Source organism: Haliotis asinina, chromosome 10 (assembly GCF_037392515.1).
Source record: "Haliotis asinina isolate JCU_RB_2024 chromosome 10, JCU_Hal_asi_v2, whole genome shotgun sequence".
Lineage (NCBI taxonomy): Eukaryota > Metazoa > Mollusca > Gastropoda > Lepetellida > Haliotidae > Haliotis > Haliotis asinina.
In genome coordinates, this window is record NC_090289.1 from 57,786,394 (window position 1) to 57,806,947 (window position 20,554).

The following is a 20,554-nucleotide window of genomic DNA, read 5'->3' on the forward strand; positions in this document are numbered from 1 at the left end:
GTTTTTGACAACAGGCTCGTCAATGTTGTGTCCTGGTTGAGTTAATCTATGATTCGCCCTTTCCGATCGCACTGACATGAGAGATAGGGCTAAACGTCGAGTCATGATCTGCTGGACACCCATGTTAAAGATGGTTAAACTAACGCACTCAGGAAATGCTTACTCGATGGTGAAGACATCAGCGGGATGAATATTGTTCTCATCGCTTCTCATTCTCAATCGCTTACAAATATGTTGATAAAGTCATTTTGTCCAGGTCAACATTCAAGGGAATACTAACGGTTGCCGGCACTTTAGTTCATAGAACGGCATGCATGCACGAGACTTAGGCTGTTTTGCCATGCCTGCATTACTATTCATCCAGTCTGCAGTAAGTGGACACAAGCAATTATTCATGTAGTCAGCAATGTCAAAGATATCTCACAATAATGACAGGGCAAAGTAGACGTGAAAGTTTTACTGAACGTGTAAGGGCATTACTAAGAGTGTTAGGGTATTAGTTACAGTGTTACAGTATTACTGGCAGTGTTAGGGTATTAGTTACAGTGTTACAGTATTACTGGCAGTGTTAGGATATAAGACTGTATTCAGGTATTAATAACAGCGTTAATGAATTCCCAACAGCCTTAAGGTATTAATAACACCATTAAGACATTATTAGCAGCCTTAATGTGTTACTAACAGTGTTACATTTCATTTGCGCAGACCGATGCTCATGTTGCTCATGTTGCTCACTGGATTACCTGAATCTTGCTTAAAACTCAACTCACTCACTGACTCAGAAACAGTGTTAGGGCATTAGTACACGACAGTAAAATGTTTTATCGTATGTACCAAATGATAGTGATTACAGTATCGACAAGCATCCAAAACGGAATATCGTGCCATTTTAGGTATGCGTCAAAAACGCCATATGAAAACAGTGCAAAGTAACATGTTCTTAATGTATCTTCTGACTGTTTTGTATCCCTATAGTGAACCATGTGTGGCAAATACGTCAGAACCGTTAACATTATCACACATACTACCAACTCCAAATACAGGAATGCTTTAATAAGCCATGCAATCACGATACCGTGACGCGCTAAGTGCACGCAGCATGTCATCACACGGACCTTTCTCATCATTATGGACAGTACGTCACGCAGGTGCACATAGCATCAGCCGAGTGTGTCACTGGGAATCAATCACTCATGCTTTAAAGATGAGTCGCATGCAGGAAACATGTCTCAGATGCTACCTATATGAACCCGCAAATGGCGAGCTGTTGGTACTGTGGAGAAAAGGGCGTACAAAGGGTTAACAGACATAGAACGTAATTTCTCCATTGTTTGACCATTATCGTGAGAAGGCTGTGGTTTCAGTGAGATCAAGCCATGACCGAACTTCCCCTGGCCAGTCCACATCATCTCTCATTGCACACATTGTGCTATTCAATTCAGTTAAATCTGCTGGTGTTATCACTACAGAATACTGGGAACGTAATGTCCATGGGTACGGTGATGATAGGGGGATACAGAGGCGGTAGAGTCGTGGGTTGGTATCACACATGTCAGATGTGTACAGTGATGGTAGAGTCGTAGGATGGTATCGAGCAAAGAGGTGGTAGAGTCGTAGGATGGTATCGAGTTCAGAGAGGGTAGGGTCGAGGAGTGGTATCATGCATGGCAAATGGGTACAGAAGTAATAGAGTCGTGGGGTGGTATCAAGTATGTACAGAGTCGTTAGTTGAAGAGCAGCCTCCAGCACGTTACTCAACAGCATGACGTCTAGGAACCGTCCCAATATCCTTCCAAATGGCATATACAACAGATCTCGACCTACGTCCATTTTCCACACATGTTTTGCCATTCCTTCTTCTCTTCATTTTATGGGTTCTCGTACTTTTGTTGGTGGCAGAATTCAGTCAGAACCGTCCGTAGTAATTGCATTATGTCAATCGTGTGCCAGCTCGTCTCTAGACGGTGACAGCAAAAAGACTATTGGCGGTGTCTTTATTGTTTACACAAGTCTCCCCACTGTGTACATCACCAGATCTCACACAAGGTGTCAAGAGATAGCACGAGGTGGCTTCTCACCTATCGGATGATAGATATCAGCAGAAAAAAAGGTAGATCTCACGTTTGTAGATACATGGTGATGGATGGACATGTGCTTGATGACAGATCTCCAGTTTTGTATTGAATTTGAGAATGGTCATTACCATGGAAAATGCAAACACTTGCCCATATGCACCACTATCAAGCAGACGTGCATCCGCCATTTTGTCGAGTCTGCTGACAGCAGTCCCTGTTTCTCTGTGTGTCTTGCGTTGGAGAGAAACGAATATTTACGGCGCTTGTTATAATCATTGTTCGTCATTGTATATCAGAGCGACTGTACTCCTGTCAACTGATGGGCTATAAAATTATGCTTCGAAACATCATCTAGATTTGTAAATCTCCTTTTTCATACGTGTCGTTCTCATTCATTAGAACCCGTGGTATGAGCAGACAACTAACATTGAAATGCCTTCCTCACACATACACACACTTTTCTCGCTACTTGTAGGGAGGCCACACTGATGTCATGTAGGACGGCCACACTGATGTCATGTAGGGAGGCCACGCTGGTGTCCTGCAGTGAGGCCACGGTTATGTTAGGAAGGGGGACCATAGTCATGTCATGAAGGGAGGCCACTGTGTAGGAAGCCCTCGGTGATGTGTAGGTAGGCTACGACGATGTCTTGTAAGGAGGCCTTGGTGATGTCATGATGGAAGGTCACGTTGATGTCGTGTAGGCCAGGGTGGTGTCGAACAGGAGGGCAACGGTGATGTTTTGTAGGCTACGGTGATGTCGTACATGGGTATATGGCAGAGTTACGTTGATCCGGGACCAAGTGCAGCAATCAGTTGTGGGGGGTCGACGGACGGCCTCACCAACCGGTCGGAAATTAGATACGTCAAAATATGACAGCTCAGCCGTCGTTCCTGCCGTGCCGTGAATTAGCGGTGCATCCTAGGGGAAGCTGGGATACTGGGAGATGATCAGCCTTAATTGATAATTCAGGATCCATCTTTCTATAGACACATGGCTTGACCAAGTCCTATACACTTGTGACAGTGGTCGCGGTCGGCTAGATACACCTATCTGTGCTGGGAGACTGGCAAATGCCACATCAAACAACTGTCTATACTTCTTTAACTTGGTGTTCCACATGTCCAAAAATGATGTATGTTTCGAGAAGCCCCAAAATATTATTGTATAATCTGTAGGAATCTAAGCGCGAAGTAGCAGGATTGAGTACTACATAGCACTTAATACTTTGTCAGGTGTTTTACTCTGAATGTGGAGGAATTATACAACTGCCGGCAATGTGCAAGTGAGTGAGTGAGTGACTTGGTTTTACCGCCGTTTTCAACATTATTCCAGCAACAGAACCGTGTGTTAACTTTATGTTAAATAAAAGCCAGAAGTTATCAGTATCAGATCGGGGCAGAGTTGGGATTCAGACCCACATTGTGCCAACCATATAGCGACCGGCTGACGTTGAGCAACTTCGCCCTTATCAAAGGTGTTAAAGGCCACAATAAGTTGTGAGTCACGTGGAGGCTCCTGGAGCCCCAGGAACGATCCAGCTTCAAGAACCTGTTACCTTTATGCGCACTTTCCTCTGTCACTGTCTTGTTTACCCGTTGCGTCTGCCGAGTGAATATTACTATCACTATATTGCCGGTATTACGGCTATTATATTATATTTTACTTACATTGTATTAGCACTGTCACTGTTTTGTACTGCCGTTTCAGTTCGTTTGCAATAACTTGTGTTTATTTGTAAACGTAGTCAGACAATTTCCTTTTTGTTTGTAGATTTCAGATAGAATTCTTTTACGGACTGATTTATGACTGAAATCAAATAGAAAAGAAGAAACAACGTAGCCTAAGATCTAGAACACAGCAGACTGCTCCGGTCGTGCCAAGATTTATGTATCCATTTATTTTCATTGACAGTGAGTTACATCAGTGTTACCACTGTCTCGGCGAACTGTACACATTCTACCAGACAATCAAGTCATGGACCAAACAAACCGTTTAAGCTGTAGTGATTTTATGTTTTCTTGAAACTTATCACGATACGCTAACCTTTAATCACACCAGTAACTGAGTAATGGTACGTTTAATTGTCGACAATTCAACTTTGCAGGTCCCTAAAACTCAATACTGCTGTACCGAACTTTACTGTCTATGGCTGGACTGTCCATTCTGTCACAATGTGTTGATCACCTGCATTATATATGAACGATGCAGAGACCTATCACGTAAAGCGGCCCGTGGGAGGTGGTGGATCTCGTCAACAGGTACCGTGGGTCAAGTGCCCACGACCAGCACTGGGACTGACGTTGTAAACTGACGCGGTTCGCTATCAAGCTACTACTGGTGTTCCGCGAAATGGCTGCATTACGTCGCCGTGTTGACATCTCTTCTCAAATGTTGACATTTGTCAGAGGCCGATGTCATCACTACACGTTATTGTCAGGTTTATTGAGGATGGACAGAACACAGCGACACAGGAAACAGATATTGACATACTGGGACTCATACATAAAGGATCCTGCCATGGCAAAGAGACGCAACTGGTTATCCTCTCACCGATAGTACGGAAAACGTGGCACATACTTCTTAGTAATGCCATTGTCAGATCATATCAGGTTTCGTCGTGCAAGATGACTGGAGGTTCGAATCTCACAGTAGTAGTCACCTGCTTCCTGGTTTGTCGGCACCGTAGTCGTTGTCGGGTGTTTCGCCGAGGTCGTCAAACGATACTGCATCCACCCTGGGTTCACACATCAATCTGTGACACAGTGATGTAGCCCAACTACTGATACAACAGACGTTCATGGAACAAGGGAAAAGGAAGGATACAAATCCTAATTTATGACGTATATGACGTTCGAGTCAGATACACATGACAATTTTTCCACATATTAAGTCTTTGAAGGGCATTTAGAAGTGAAATGCATAAGAATGAAGATTTTATGGATGTCAACTTCTTTATATGAGAACACAACGTTTCGGAGTTAATGTTTACTCCTTCATCAGGTGATTGAGAATGGGGTATAGAGCTATATTTATATGTACAGGTAAAGCAATAACAAAGTAACAAGTGGAATGACTTAACGAAAGCTGGAAGCCAGTATAAACAAGCGCTGATTGGAAACCGACAGTTATGATAACAATGATAGAAGCCAATGGTAATACATTACAGATGATGGGATATGTTTACATAACACAGGTAGGGGGTAAGGACGATGTACATGATAGGGGAAAAGGGTGGAAGCCAATGGTGGATGATGTTTACATAGCACATGATTGGGGATAAGGATGATGTACATGACTGCATAAGGGTTGATGGGCATGTTTACATGGGGGTAGATGATGTACAAACACAAGTAGATAAGGATGTACACGGGTAGATTGGCTATACATGGATTACATAGATACATAGATAAAATGTACACAGATAGATGAGATTAATTTATCAATAATCAGCCATCTCTGAACACATTCTCAAGAACCCTGGACATTCAATCCGATGGGAGGACACTAGGATACTATCTACCAACAACAACAACTGGCGCCAAAGGAAACTGCAAGAAGCCATCGAGATCCGGAGACAGAAACCAGCAATCAACCGTGACCAAGGATTGTACCTACCAAGTGCCTGGGACTTATTGATAAATTAATCTCATCTATCTGTGTACATTCTATCTATGTATCTATGTAATCCATGTATAGCCAATCTACCCGTGTACATCCCTATCTACTTGTGTTTGTACATCATCTACCCCCATGTAAACATGCCCATCAACCCTCATGGGCATGTACACCTATGAAATGAGTTTCTCCCCTTTGTTTAATGTTATTTTATCTCTACCTATCTATCTATCTATCTATCTATCTATCTATCTATCTATCTATCTATCTATCTATCTATCTATCTATCTATCTATCTATCTATCTATCTATCTATCTATCTATCTGTCTCTATCTACTGATTGTGCCGGTGGTTATGTCGGATGGGGTTTTAGCATGGGATTGACCGTTCACAACAGGTTTTATCAAAACATGCGAATAAATCTCATCTCTTATGACTTCGGAGCTGAGATAACGTTTTAATCACAGTTAAAACCTTGGCACAAGGGAATTTGAAGCGTTTGAATTACTTACCTTGTAGATATCCACAGAGACCACTGTCCGTTTAGGAATACACCGGGACCATGATCAGCCACCGTCGGTATGTCATCCCACAACACTGTGATGTCTGCATACTGCTGACAGCCAACACGCGAAATAGCATGGAGTTACCTCCCTTCATGTTTCTACCGTTTGGGTGATATTAATGTATAGTTTGATGGCACTTCTAATTGTCTTGTACGAGAAGCATCAATCAGAACGCAGATCTACACTGTATATATGTTTCTCGATATTACATTGATGATGTTTATCCTGTCGCACCCTGGAGATTTAGTTTCCATTCCATGTACCACCAGCTATCAATTGTCATCAGTCCCTCGACGGGGGTCTCGTCTTATCGGCTACATTGTATTATAGTGCAGGTGTTATTGCGGAGGTACTACACTGGCAGTATTACAGTGGATTGCAGGATTGCAGTGAAGGTGTTATAGTAGAGATGTTGTTGTCGACGGATTATAGCGGTTAATACTGGAGGTATTATAGTAGAGATATTATAGTAGAGGTATTAAAGTGGAGGTATTATAGTAGAAGTATTAAAGTGGAGGTATCATAGTAGAGGTATTATTGATGAGGTGTACTAATAGAAGGAATATGGCGGCGGTATAGTAGCCGAAGTATTATAGTGGATTTATTATAGCAGATTATAATAGTGGAGGTATTATTGCGGAGGTATTACAGCGCATGTCTTATAGTGGATGTATTATAGTGGATGTATTACAGTGGATGTATTATAGTTGATGTACGATAGTAGAGGTACTAAAGAGGGTGTATCATAGTGGAGGTATTATTGTGGTGGTGTAGTAGCCCAGGTAATATAGTAGAGGTATTATACTGGGGACATTATGGCGGTACTATTATCGTGGAGGTATAACACTAGAGGTATTATAGTGTAAGTACTATAGTTGAGGTATTGTAGTGGAGGTTTCATAGTGGAAGTACCATAGTGGAAGTATAATACTCGAGGTAGTACAGAGTAAGCACTAAAGTGGAGGTGGTATAGAGGAGGTATTGTAATACAGGTATAATAGTTGAAGGAATGTTGTGGAGTTACTATGGTTGTGATATTAGCGTGGAGGTATTATAGTGGAGGTATTGTAGTAACATAGTGTAGGTAACTTAGTGGAGGTATTATGGTGGCGGCATTCTAATGGAGGTTTAACAGTGGAGGAAATATAGTGGAGTTATAATGGTGGTGGTATTAGAGAGGAGGTAATCGCGTTGATGTATTAGAGTGGAGGTACTGTAGCCATATAGTGTAGGTAACATAGTGGAGGTATTATAGTAGAGGTATTTTAGTGGAGGTATTACAGTGGAGTTATTATAGTAGAGGTATTACAGTGGAGGTATTGTAGTGGAAATATTACAGTGGAGGCATTATAGCGGAGGTATTACAGTGGAGGTATTGTAGTGGAAAAATTACAGTGTAGGCATTATAGCGGAGGTATTACAGTGGAGGTATTGTAGTGGAAATATTACAGTGGAGGCATTATAGCGGAGGTATTACAGTGGAGTTATTACAGTAGAGGTATTATAGTGGAGGCATCATGGTGGAGGTATTATAGTAGAAGCATTAGAGTGGAGGTATTGCAGTGGAGTTATTATAGTGGAGGTATTACAGTGAAGGCATTATAGTGGAGGTATTATAGTGGGGGTATTATAGTGGGGGTATTATAGTGGGGGTATTATAGTGGAGGCATTATAGTGGAGGTATTATAGTGGAGGTATTATAGTGGGGGTATTATAGTGGGGGTATTATAGTGGAGGCATTATAGTGGAGGTATTATAGTGGAGGCATTATAGTGGAGGTATTATAGTGGGGGTATTATAGTGGGGGTATTATAGTGGAGGTATTATAGTGGAGGCATTATAGTGGAGGTATTATAGTGGAGGTATTATAGTGTGGGTGTTGTAGCGGAGGCATTGTAGCGGAGATATTATAGTGGAAGTATTACAGTGGAGGTATTTTAGTGGAGGTATTATAGGGGAGGTATTATAGTTGAGGTATCATAGTGGAGGTATTATAGTAGCAGCATTAGAGTGGAGGTATTGAAGTGGATGTATTATAGTGGAGGTATTATAGTGGAACCATTATAGTGGAGGTATTGTTGTGGAGGTATTGTACTGGAGGTATTACAGTGGAGGCATTATAGTTGATGTCTTTTAGTGGGGGTATTGTAGTGGAGGCATTATAGTGAAGGTATTACAGTGGAGGTATTTTAGTGGAGGTATTACAGCGGAGGCATTATAGTGGAGGTATTATAGTAGAAGCATTAGAGTGGAGGTATTGCAGTGGAGGTATTATAGTGAAGGTATTATAGTAGATTTATTACAGTGGAGGCATTATAGTGGAAGTATTACAGTGAAGGTATTACAGTAGGGGTATTGTAGTGGAGGCATTGTAGCGGAGATATTATAGTGAAGGTATTACAGTGGAGGTATTTAAGTGGACGTATTATAGCGGAGGTATTATAGTGGAGACATCACAGTGGAGGTATTATAGTAGAAGCATTAGAGTGTAGGTATTGCAGTGGAGGTATTATAGTGGAGCCATTATAGTGGAGGTATTGTTGTGGAGGTATTACAGTGGAGGTATTGTACTGGAGGTATTACAGTATAGGTATTATAGTGGATGTATTTTAGTGGAGGTATTATAGTGGAGGCATTATAGTGAAGGTATTAGAGTGGAGTTATTATAGTAGAGGTATTAGAGTGGAGGTATTATAGTGGAGGCATTATAGTGGAGGCATTATAGTGGAGGTATTACAGTGGGGGTTTTGTAGTGGAGGCATTATAGCGGAGATATTATAGTGGAAGTATTACAGTGGAGGTATTTTAGTGGAGGTATTATAGCGGAGGTATAATAGTGAAGGTATTACAGTGGAGGTATTTTAGTGGATGTATTACAGTGGAGGTATTACAGTGGAGGTATTATGGTGAAGGTATTACAGTGGATTTATTTTAGTGGAGGTATTATAGCTGAGGTATTACAGTGGAGGCATTACAGTGGAGGTGTTGTAGTGGAGGTATGACAGTGGAGGTATTAGAGTGGAGGAATTATAGTGAAGGTATTACAATTGATGAATTATAGTGAAGGTATTACAGTGGAGGTATTACAGTGGAGGTATTATAGTGTAGGTATTATAGTGGAGGTACTACAGTGGAGGTATTGTTGTGGAGGTATTACATGTGAGGTATTATAGTGGATGTGTTAAAGTGGAGGCATTATAGTGGAGGTATCAGAGTTGATGTATTATAGTGGACGTATTACAGTGGATTTATTATAGTGGAGGTATTACAGTGGAAGTATTACAATTGATGAATTATAGTGAATGTATTATAGTGGATTTATTTCAGTGGATGTATTTTAGTGTAGGTATTACAGTGGATGTATTATAGTGGAGGTACTACAGTGGAGGTACTGTTGTGGAGGTATTACATGTGAGGTATTATAGTGGATGTGTTACAGTGGAGGTATTATAGTGGAGGTATCAGAGTTGATGTATTATATTGGACGTATTACAGTGGATTTATTATAGTGGAGGTATTAGAGTGGAGATATTGTAGTGGATGTATTATAGTGGAAGTATTACAGTGGAGGCATTATAGTGGAAATATTACAGTGGATGTATTATAGTGGAGGTATTATAGCGGAGGTATTATAGTGAAGGTATTACAGTGGAGGTATTTTAGTGGATGTATTACAGTGGAGGTATCAGAGTGGAGGTATTACATTTGAGGTATTATAGTGGAGGTATTACAGTGGAGGTATTACAGTGGAAGTATTACAATTGATGAATTATAGTGAAGGTATTACAGTGGAGGTATTACAGTGGATGTATTATAGTGTAGGTATTACAGTGGATGTATTATAGTGGAGGTATTACAGTGGAGGTATTATAGTGGAGGTATTACAGTGGAGGTATTGTAGTGGAGGTATTATAGTGGAGGTATTACACGGGACGTATTATAGTGGAGGTACTACAGTAGAGGTATTACAGTTGATAAATTATAGTGAAGGTATTACAATGGATGTATTATAGTGGATGTATTATAGTGGAGGTATTACAGTGAAGGTATTACAGTGGAGGTATTATAGTGTAGGTATTACAGTGGATGTATTATAGTGGAGGTATTACAGTGGAGGTATTACAGTGGATGTATTATAGTGGATGTATTATAGTGGAGGTATTACAGTGGATGTATTATAGTGGATGTATTATAGTGGAGGTACTACAGTGGAGGTATTATTGTGGAGGTATAACATTTGAAGTATTATAGTGGATGTGTTACAGTGGAGGTATTATAGTATAGGTATTATAGTGGAGGTATTACAGTTGAGGTATTGTAGTGGAGGTATTACAGTGGCAGGTACCACAGTGGAGGTATTACAGTTGAGGTATTAGAGCGGAAGGTATTAGAGTGGAGATCTTCTAACCACATAGTGTAGGTAATATAGTGGAGTTATTATGGTGTTGATATTAGAGTGCATGTATTACAGTCGATCTATTGCAGTTTAGGTATTACAGCGGAGGTAGTGCAGTGGAGGTATTACAGTGGAGGTATTACAGTTTAGGTATTATTGTGGTGTAGTTGTTCTCTCCTCGCGTCGAGTTCGAATCTCTACTTGCATGCAACGTGCATGAAGTATTACGCTTTCCCCGAACGTTCTCAATTGTTGCTAATTTTGCATCACTTTCTCTAGCTCTTATTCACTCACCCACTCAATTGTACAGATAGAGGGAATGATCTGTTTATTCAAATATTCACGCAATATCAATTAGAAGGGTATCAGAAATGAAATTTACTCATTTTACACAAACTCAACCAACGAAGCTGGAAGAAACCACTGTACATGGTACAAAAAAGCACAGGTCATGTGTTAGAAGACAGCACAGGTCATGTGTTAGAAGACAGGTCAGGTCACGTGGTGTAGGAAAACTGTTAAAAAAGACACGTAACGTGGACCAGGAAAACAGGTCACATGGTACAAGATACCACATCACATGGTACAAGAAGATACCACGTCACATGGTACACACATGAGTTTGAAAGAAACGTTTCTCTGAATTAAATGCGGAAACACTTTCTGACATTCTGGTATAAAATAATCTCTCAAGGAAATACAACCATTCCGTATTGTAAAGACGATCTGACATCAAGAAAGAGAAATGACTTCGTGATGTGACTGAGAAACGAGTGTATATATTGTTCCAATCTATTGAACCTATTGATGTTTCAGAAATCTTTATGCTGTTCTGAAACATTCCTGTTCATACAGCCCTCAAAGGAGAATGCTGTTACACTAGCCAGTCCCAATAGTACAATGGTATTGTATCAATACATCCTCTGTAATCTTACGCAAATCGATACAAATCGATATTGCCCCATTGTGTAGCTACATGCAGTACTGGCGTCCTATGTCGTATTCTGAGTAAACAACCCCAAATAGCTTACAAACTAGATTATTCACAGGATCGTATAAGACTAAGCATGCTAAGCCGCGAAGGGGAATCTTTAGAGTTATCTCAACCTTACGTATTGTAAATTTGGGATGACAGCAACTCTGCAAGTCACGTGATCACTGTACTGCAATCATGGCAGCATGTATACAGAGATGATTCAGACCAACAGCTCTGATATTGATCTCACAAGTTCAAAGACAAGATGAATATTTGTCTCTTGTGTCTCCACTGAGACTGACCTGCACGTAGAAAAAAGGGCTACGGCATTAGCAACAGAAATCAGTTACCAGTTTCCTTTCGTTACTTTTGAATATTATAAAATATTTAACATTATTTTGTGTTATATTGTGGTGGTCGTACGTTCAGTATTCAGTTTCTGTGCGGTTCAAATGCCCATCTGTAATATGAAAGTTTTATTATAATATTATGAAGTACAGAAAGACGGTCTGTGCGTTGTTTCAAATCAGGGACATCTGCAGTGTATTTTAAACATGAAGGACGAAGTATTCCACAGAGAGGTCACGTGATAATGAGTGCCGTACAGACAGACCATGAAATGAGTGAATGGATTTCGTACTTTTAAAACGTTGCTTACATTCAATACAAGAGAAGAATTCGAACCTGAGAGAGAACCACCTTCACCAAATGGAGGCACCGTTTGAAAACATTACACACTTGTAACCATACCCAGGCAGAACATCCATGGCCAGACATCACCAGATAAGGGTCTAGACCTACCCAACAGTGTCCGACCTTCTTCCACACCCCTGACTTCCACGGTTACTAAACGATTGAGAACAACTAGATGAGTCTACTGAGTACTAAATACAGAAAATACATGATAAAGAAAAGGGAATCTTTCACAAAAGTATACTTAGTTGCAGACACATTTATGTGTCACATCGTATCCATTATATTGAATCAGGTGTAGTGCAGATTAATGAGTCTGTCTCGAGTCTGCCAACACAATGTTGTAATTACGTCTGTGTTGATATCTGCAGCGAACACAATCAGTCTGTACCAAATGACTCAGAGTAGACTCGGCTGAACTCTAAAACGACAGCACGTGCACCAGCATCGCCCACGTACAATAACGAGAACCTCTATCGACCATTAAACTAAGCATTTACGTCCTCCGATTTTCTTGTTACCTAGCAACCGTATATATCCACATTGTATGTACTTATTTACATAAGGTTATTTTATTGCTGAATATAACTGTACCCCTCTGGTTCGTGAGTAATTGCAACGGACTGTTACCCACAGCGTGTGGCAAATTGAAGTATCTCCTTAAACCCGTTACAGCTAGGTCTCCGACGACACTGGCGGATGATCTGAGAGTGTATATCACCTCCTTCATACCAGTGGGATTTGATGCAGATTGTCTCTATCGCAGGTCCTGAGTGCTTGTAGTCAGACTTGTCCGGACTGCTGGACTAAATGTCTCATGTTCTCCTTACTAATCAAAGAAAAGGAGGAACAGGGACAATCTCATACGGTTGTCAGATCCTATTTATCATAAAACATTATGTATATCACTCTTAAGGTTTGATTAATTGGAAGTCAGTGCAATGTTATATAGGACCATTTCCTTCATTAGATTGCTAGACGGTGACCGTTGTAGACCTATGGCTAGTCTTGATACTGAGCGCCATTATATATTGACAAGTTGGGGTCTATATTTTATTACTCAATTCATTACTCACAAGGCAACATGTTGCCCTATAAGTACAAGTCAGAAGCCCGAAAGTGGAAATACAGTATTTGTTAAATAAAAACGTCAAGGGGAATAGCGTCATTTAACTCTAAAACACGTCATGGCCGATCGGTATCTGTTGCGTGAAGGCGTACATTAGACCCACCCTCTGTTATCGAGCAAAGGATCCTGTATAGGAAACATAAGGTGGCGTGAATAGAACATAATACAGCATCTCTATTTACTCTGTTCCTTAACACGTCATTGTGTGTTCCTGGTGGCACTATGACCCCAATACCCAATGCTGGACCAGGGTACCAGGTGGATCGAGTTGGTGCTCACCATATCAGTAGTGGGATTATCTAGTGCAGACTCGACTGTTTACTGGCCTCAACTTGAATATTGCTAAATGATGTATAGGACAAGAAACAAACAAACCGTGACTTTTCAGGACAGATGCAATACTCGTAGTAGAATATTACACTGCATTGACGGAGACCTTTTCGTGGTTTTAGCTATGTGAACTATCATGTCCAAAACGTGATCCTCAAATATCAACCACTGTCCGCTGTAGATGGCACAGACACCATTCAAATCTAAACGTAGCCTTAGGAAATAGTCAAAGGAAAACCATCATAGAAAAGAGTTTGAAATATATTGACAAGATCATAAACAAAATGACTAGCAAAAGAAAGTACACAGTTTATGTTTCTTCCAATGCGATAAAAATATCAAACCCTTTTGATGAAATGGAACATGTACACTGCAGCACGTGTTTTATCAACACTGCAGAAGGTTGCAACGAAACTGGAAAGTCAAGTCCATTCAACGCAGCGGTCCGTAGGGTCATATGCCAGCTCATGCAATGACTCAATGATGTGGCTGCTGATGTCGTCACCGTCAACATCCGATTGCGTATGTACATGATTCGCAGATAGTGATCGTCTTCGGACTTTGTGACTCTGGGACGTCCAATTCTGGGCCGTTCACGTGTCTGGCCTGTCAAACAGAAACCGCTAAACAACCGAATCGTGGTTTGTCTTGTGAAACCCAATGTCCTTGCAATATGGTTGTTTGGCACATTTGTGACATTCATGTGGCCGTTCCCGTTTCCCCGACGTCAATCCGAGATTTTCGTCAGGTGATTGTTCAGTCTTTACGGTAAACAGGTTTCATACCCTCTGTACGAAAGTCGCTCGTGCATAGGACAAGGATCACAATTTGGCACAAATTCGTGCAAAATATGTACACATGTTTTGGGTTGCATTTTGGCAAATGAAAGATGATGGCTAAAATCTCTACAATCGGTGTTCTTCAATAGATTTACTAGTTAGAACGCAAATTTGTGATTGCAACGACAATTTGTGTGTTATTCTTATTTCCTTTGAAACACATTAGCTAGACTGCCCCAGCAGACCAACTTATTCATCCTTCAAACCAACAGTTTAAAGACTGCCCCTGCAGACCAACTCATTCATCCCTCAAACCAAGAATCTAAGATCGCCCCTACATATCAAACCTTATTCATCCCTCGAACCAACAACTGGAGATCTCGTCTACAGACCAACTAACTCTCCCACGTGTGCACACTCCAGGGTGTTACACATGGGTAGGTTGTCGCTCATCACAACCACATCTGGCCAACTTTGATACTGCCATTTCCTGTTGTTTAAATATTGTAATCATGAACCCATTTGGCGTTTCTAAACACCCAGTATGTTTACACTCAATGACACTGTGGAACCGTTGATAAAAATCGTATGTGCTTACCTTAGAAATGAAACCGAATGATTAGTCTCTGAAGGAACAAATGAATTACTTTTGACATCACAGATGATTGATTGAACGAAGCTTCCTACATTTGCTTTATGTCGTGTTTTACCGTAATTCAGAATTACAACATATTGCAATAACAGACATGTTTATTTGACAATGGCAGTAAATGGCGACCAGCGAGGTGGGGGTGATTCAGATAAGATCACACCCAGATCAGTGGTGGAGGTGATATGACATAACTAACTCCTAGTGGCATGCCATGGAGCCATATACAAGGTAACGCAACGCGCCCAAGATTATTATTTCACTGTGTCTCAAACCCTAATAGCGTGACCCTTCTCCTTAGCTCAAAACAAGCCAAGGACAGGCGTGGTTTGGGAAGCTTTGCTGTTTTCCAATACCCAACATTACTTTCAAAACGTGTGCAGATGAGGTGATCGAGAGGAAGTGAGGCAATGTGCAGTTTCCACAGGCGAACTTCCATCTCGTAATTCGGTAAATATACACCTGATGGGCGTCCTCGGTATATCGTTCACATCAGAATGTCCAGTTCGACAGACCGATCGATACCACGCTGTTACAGTATCCTGGCCCAGGCTGTGTGGTCAGACATCCATGCAAATTAATATAAGACAAGAATAGCAGATTTGACATTTACAAATGAAACATGATTACTCCGAGGTATCAAGGTAGATAAATATTTTTGTCGTGGATATATTGGGTTTGGAAGGTAATTGTCTATCTTAATGTGGCAATCACTAGGGTTTGCATCACTCGCACACTTAACATTCTCAATAGCACTCGCAAGACTCGAGACGTGAGTTTCATGTTCAAACGCCTCCAGACAATACAATCGTTAGCAACACCTGGATAAAGTCATTAGAAGACACAGGTATAAAACATTAAACTGGTGTACACCATCTGGAGGTTGTTTTATCAAACGTATTCTTCTCAAGCATTATTGAAGTAAACACTGTGAACCGGGTGGTTCTACCTTCTGATCTGAACACCCGGTGTCCTGGGATGTGTAGCACCATGGAGTCTGCATGTTTGTTGCTTCAAAGGCTCAGCGTCTGTATCCGCTACAATGTATGACGGCTTCATGACAACGCTTCATGGCGACGCTAACACATAGCCAGTGGCTCCAAAAATATCAGCAGTTTTCCTACGCAATATCCCATCCTATGTAAAGCATTCATTAAGCTCACATTGTTTCACGTGATTCCTACATGTGTCGAATTCAGCGAATCATCACTATATCCACAGTTAGTTGTTAAGGTTAAGAATTGGCCGTGACAAAAGGTGTAAGAAATCCCCCGTGAACCATCAAAACAGAAAAAAAACAAGTCTAAAACATTCAAAAAATGTATTATGAAGCAAAGAGAGCAAGTTATGCACAGTCACAAGTCAATTTCACAACACATTTCAAATACAATACAAATGAGACAAAATCTAAGGCAATGGGTCACAAAATATATAGCAAACTCACCAAAGTCTAAGTGCGAGAGAGAAACAGTTATGCAGAATGTAACACTGCGAGCAGTCTGGAAGCGCTTATGTATATCAGGCGTTGACGGATATTGATGATGTATATACTCCAGTGGCCGTGTCCGTCACGGCAACTAGCCTTTATATATACATTCAGTAATTTCCTGAAAGTTCGAGCACATACGACCATCGCCACTAACGTGGAGAACTATAGAACAGTCTCCCGGAAGTCAACAAATAGAAATCCAAGGGCAGATAATTCCGTAGTACTGCCTTAGACGCGTGCCGCTTAAATAATTCTCTGCAGGAAACGTGACCCATAATAACTAACACTAAAACAAATATTGTGACCCAATTTTAACTACCGCAATAATAATGAATAACAACTCAAATCACGGAAAATACACTCTCGTAACATAGTACACATGTCAGTACACATAGAGTAGAGTAGCAGCATATTTATTGTCTGTGTTACTTATCGCCCAACCAACCCTCCTAATTTCATTGGGTGTTAAGCAGAAAACATTCAAGAATGACGCAAGGCATTATGATAGCGATGTTGCCATGACAACACGACACGTAACCTCTGTTGCACAAGAAAGTTCAACATATCTTAATCAGTCTGATTTGTCAGAATCCAAAATGAATAAGGAGAATGTATAAATGGTTTTGGATTCCGCAATCGTCATAAACTGTTATGAACACGTGTACTAGTAATGGTGTTGAGCAGTCAGTGATGAACTACGTGTGAATCATCAGATGCTCTCGTCAGCAGCTATGAAACGTGATATTGCCATCAACGAATGGAGTTACCCAGGGTGCTACATACTTGATAGGCACTTGAGTTACCTACCTCCGCCAACATATATGCGCTTTTAATGTTCTTGACGGAAGGTCAATGCAAACCATGTCTGAAATCACCAGGTATGATAAACTATTCTGAAATATCTTAGTTCCACGATAAGCTTCCTTCACTATAAAGAGAGGCGTAGGGGAATACTATCTATGTTCCACTATACTGCAGGTATAATGAGGTGTTGTTAGCAACGTTGCACGACATTTCCCACAACATGTGGGACGTCTTCAGGAGTTATTAGCCAGGTTGCATGACCTTTCCTACACTGTGCGAAGCGTATCGAGGAGCTGTTAGCCACGTTGCACAACATTCCCACACTGTAATTGACGTCTTGTGGTGTCGTTAACCAGGTTGTACGACATTCCCACACTGTACGAAGCATATTGAGGAGTTGTTAGTCAGGTTGCACAACATTAATAATATTCCCACAGTGTATTTGGTGTCTTGAGGAGTTGTTAGCCAGGTTGCGTGACATTTCTTACACTGTAATTTGCTTCTTGATGAGTTGATGGTCAGGTTGCATGACATTTTCTGCACTGTACGAAATGTATTGAGGAGTTGTTGGCCAGGTAGTACAACGTTCTCACACTGTAATTGGCTTCTTGAGGAGTTGTTAGCCAGGTTGCACAACATTCCCACACTGTAATTGCGTCTTGTGGTGTTGTTAGCCAGGATGCACAACAACCCCACACCGTAATTGGCGTCTTGAGGAGTTGCTAACCAGGTTGCACAACATTCCTGCACTGTGCTTGGCGTCTTGAGGAGTTGTATGTAAGTGTTTCCTACACTGTACTGTTTGTTTTGAAATTTGCTAGCACCCTGTAAATTTATCCATGCAGTATTTACAAACAACGAGCTGAGTGTGCTGAAACCGATCATGAAATGTGTGCGAGTGGAGGATGTAATCCTACAATGAGTGGTTCCTATCTCGACAAGTCTGAATTCTAATGAGATGAAGCTTGCGCCATTGCTATAGGTAACCTGTTAATGATACACACGATGGTAACCTCGATTTCGTAGATCTTTCTTTAATCCGTTTAATCAAAAGGTGATACCGTAATCTAACACACTAAAATGCTTTGGAAGCTATTGTGGAGTGGATCTTGTCGTGATTGAGAAAAATATCACTCCCTCGGGGTTAACTAAATCCTTTATACTTCCTTAATCTGCCAGGAACTATTACAAAGGTAACAAGGTAATGTTTCACATACTTTTTTTCTGTAAAACATCTCCGAAGGAATAAGATAAAAAAAGGTGCAACTGTTTCATAACGAAACACATGCAAACAAGCAGAACGTTATTAAGTTAATGAAGATGATGGTTCTCATATAAAAACTAAAAAAAAATGATGTAATCAGTTTCTGAGGCTTTGTATAATTAGGACGGCTACTTGTCTCTTGAGAGTGGGCAATCTCCTCTACGAGAAGGCTCCCTAAATACCTTCAAGAAAACTCCTATCATCCGCGAGATGATATCACACGCTGTGTTTCGACTCGTTTCATCTTTTACAGTCGTTTAATGTAGATTCGTATTTCATCAAAATCTGCGCGACTTTTCATGCTTAACAGCACTGAAGTAGAATAGTAACGACATGAACATTGGCTGATCTGACCCTGCCTTTGAAGCAAGATCTTGTCTCTTGTCATTCGCGATCTAATTAACGCGCTCTCGATTCCCCTGTTCTTCTTGTTCCTACCTCACGCCCGTCGTCAACCCGAAAACACCCAATAGGATTGCTGGTGCTTGTGACAAAACCCTGTCATAATAGGTCTATTTTGAGATTTTGATTACCCGACGATAGTACGTATTTAGCTCCTCCCTACCGTACGTTCTAAACTTGACACAGAACAGGCAATTGTGTCTGTGCCGGACTGCATGTCGGACGCTGTTCGAAGTCCAGTAGGGGGCCCCTTGGGATTCTCAGTATCCTTACAATGACGTTTTGCTAGGTCGAAAACGGGTACTTACTTTGAATAATAACCAGTTGTCGGACTGCTTTTGCATTTGATACTGAAATATGAGGCATCCTCAACTGACATCTACTAGAGATGGTAAGCTTTTTGAAATGCTGGCATGTCATTAAGGGCTAATAGAACAGAATCTCTCGACAGAGGTGTTGTACCACATTTCCATAAGCATCCTCTGAACACAAGGCCAGTCTTCATGCATGGTTACATCGTGCATGCGCTGTTTGTGAATTCTTACAACAATAGACAGACGTGACTCTGCTTGGGCCCTCCAGCAGTCCAGATGTCAGTCCCATAGGACCCACTGGGACATTATGAACATCAGAATAATGTCAGAAATACTCTTCAGTAAAAGCATGCACTCAGTCGAGAATAGAACACAGAACATCAACGTTAAATTCAACGTCTGATATACTCAATGACTGTACTGACAATGTGCTCGGCTGCAACGTCTGATGCACTCAATGATTGTATTGATATAATATGTTCGGTTATAAAGTATGCTATGCTCAATGAGTGTATTGACAATGTGTTCGGTTACAACATCTGATGCACTCTGTGACTGTATTGTGTTCGGTTATAAAGTATGATATACTCAATGACTGTATTGACAATATGTTCGGTTACAACGTCTGATGCACCCTGTGACTGTATTGATAATGTGTTCGGTTATAAAGTATGATATACTCAATGATTGTATTGACAATGTGTTCGGTCATAACGTGTGATACGCTTAACGGCTGTATTGACAATGTGTTCGGTTATAAAGTATGATATACTCAATGATTGTATTGACAATGTGTTCGGTCATAACGTGTGATACGCTTAACGGCTGTATTGACAATGTGTTCGGTCATAGTTATAAAGTATGATATACTCAATGATTGTATCGACAATGTGTTCAGTCATAACGTGTGATACGCTTAACGGCTGTATTGACAATGTGTTCGGTCATAACGTGTGATACGCTTAACGGCTGTATTGACAATGTGTTCGGTCATAACGTGTGATACGCTTAACGGCTGTATTGACAATGTGTTCGGTCATAACGTGTGATACGCTTAACGGCTGTATT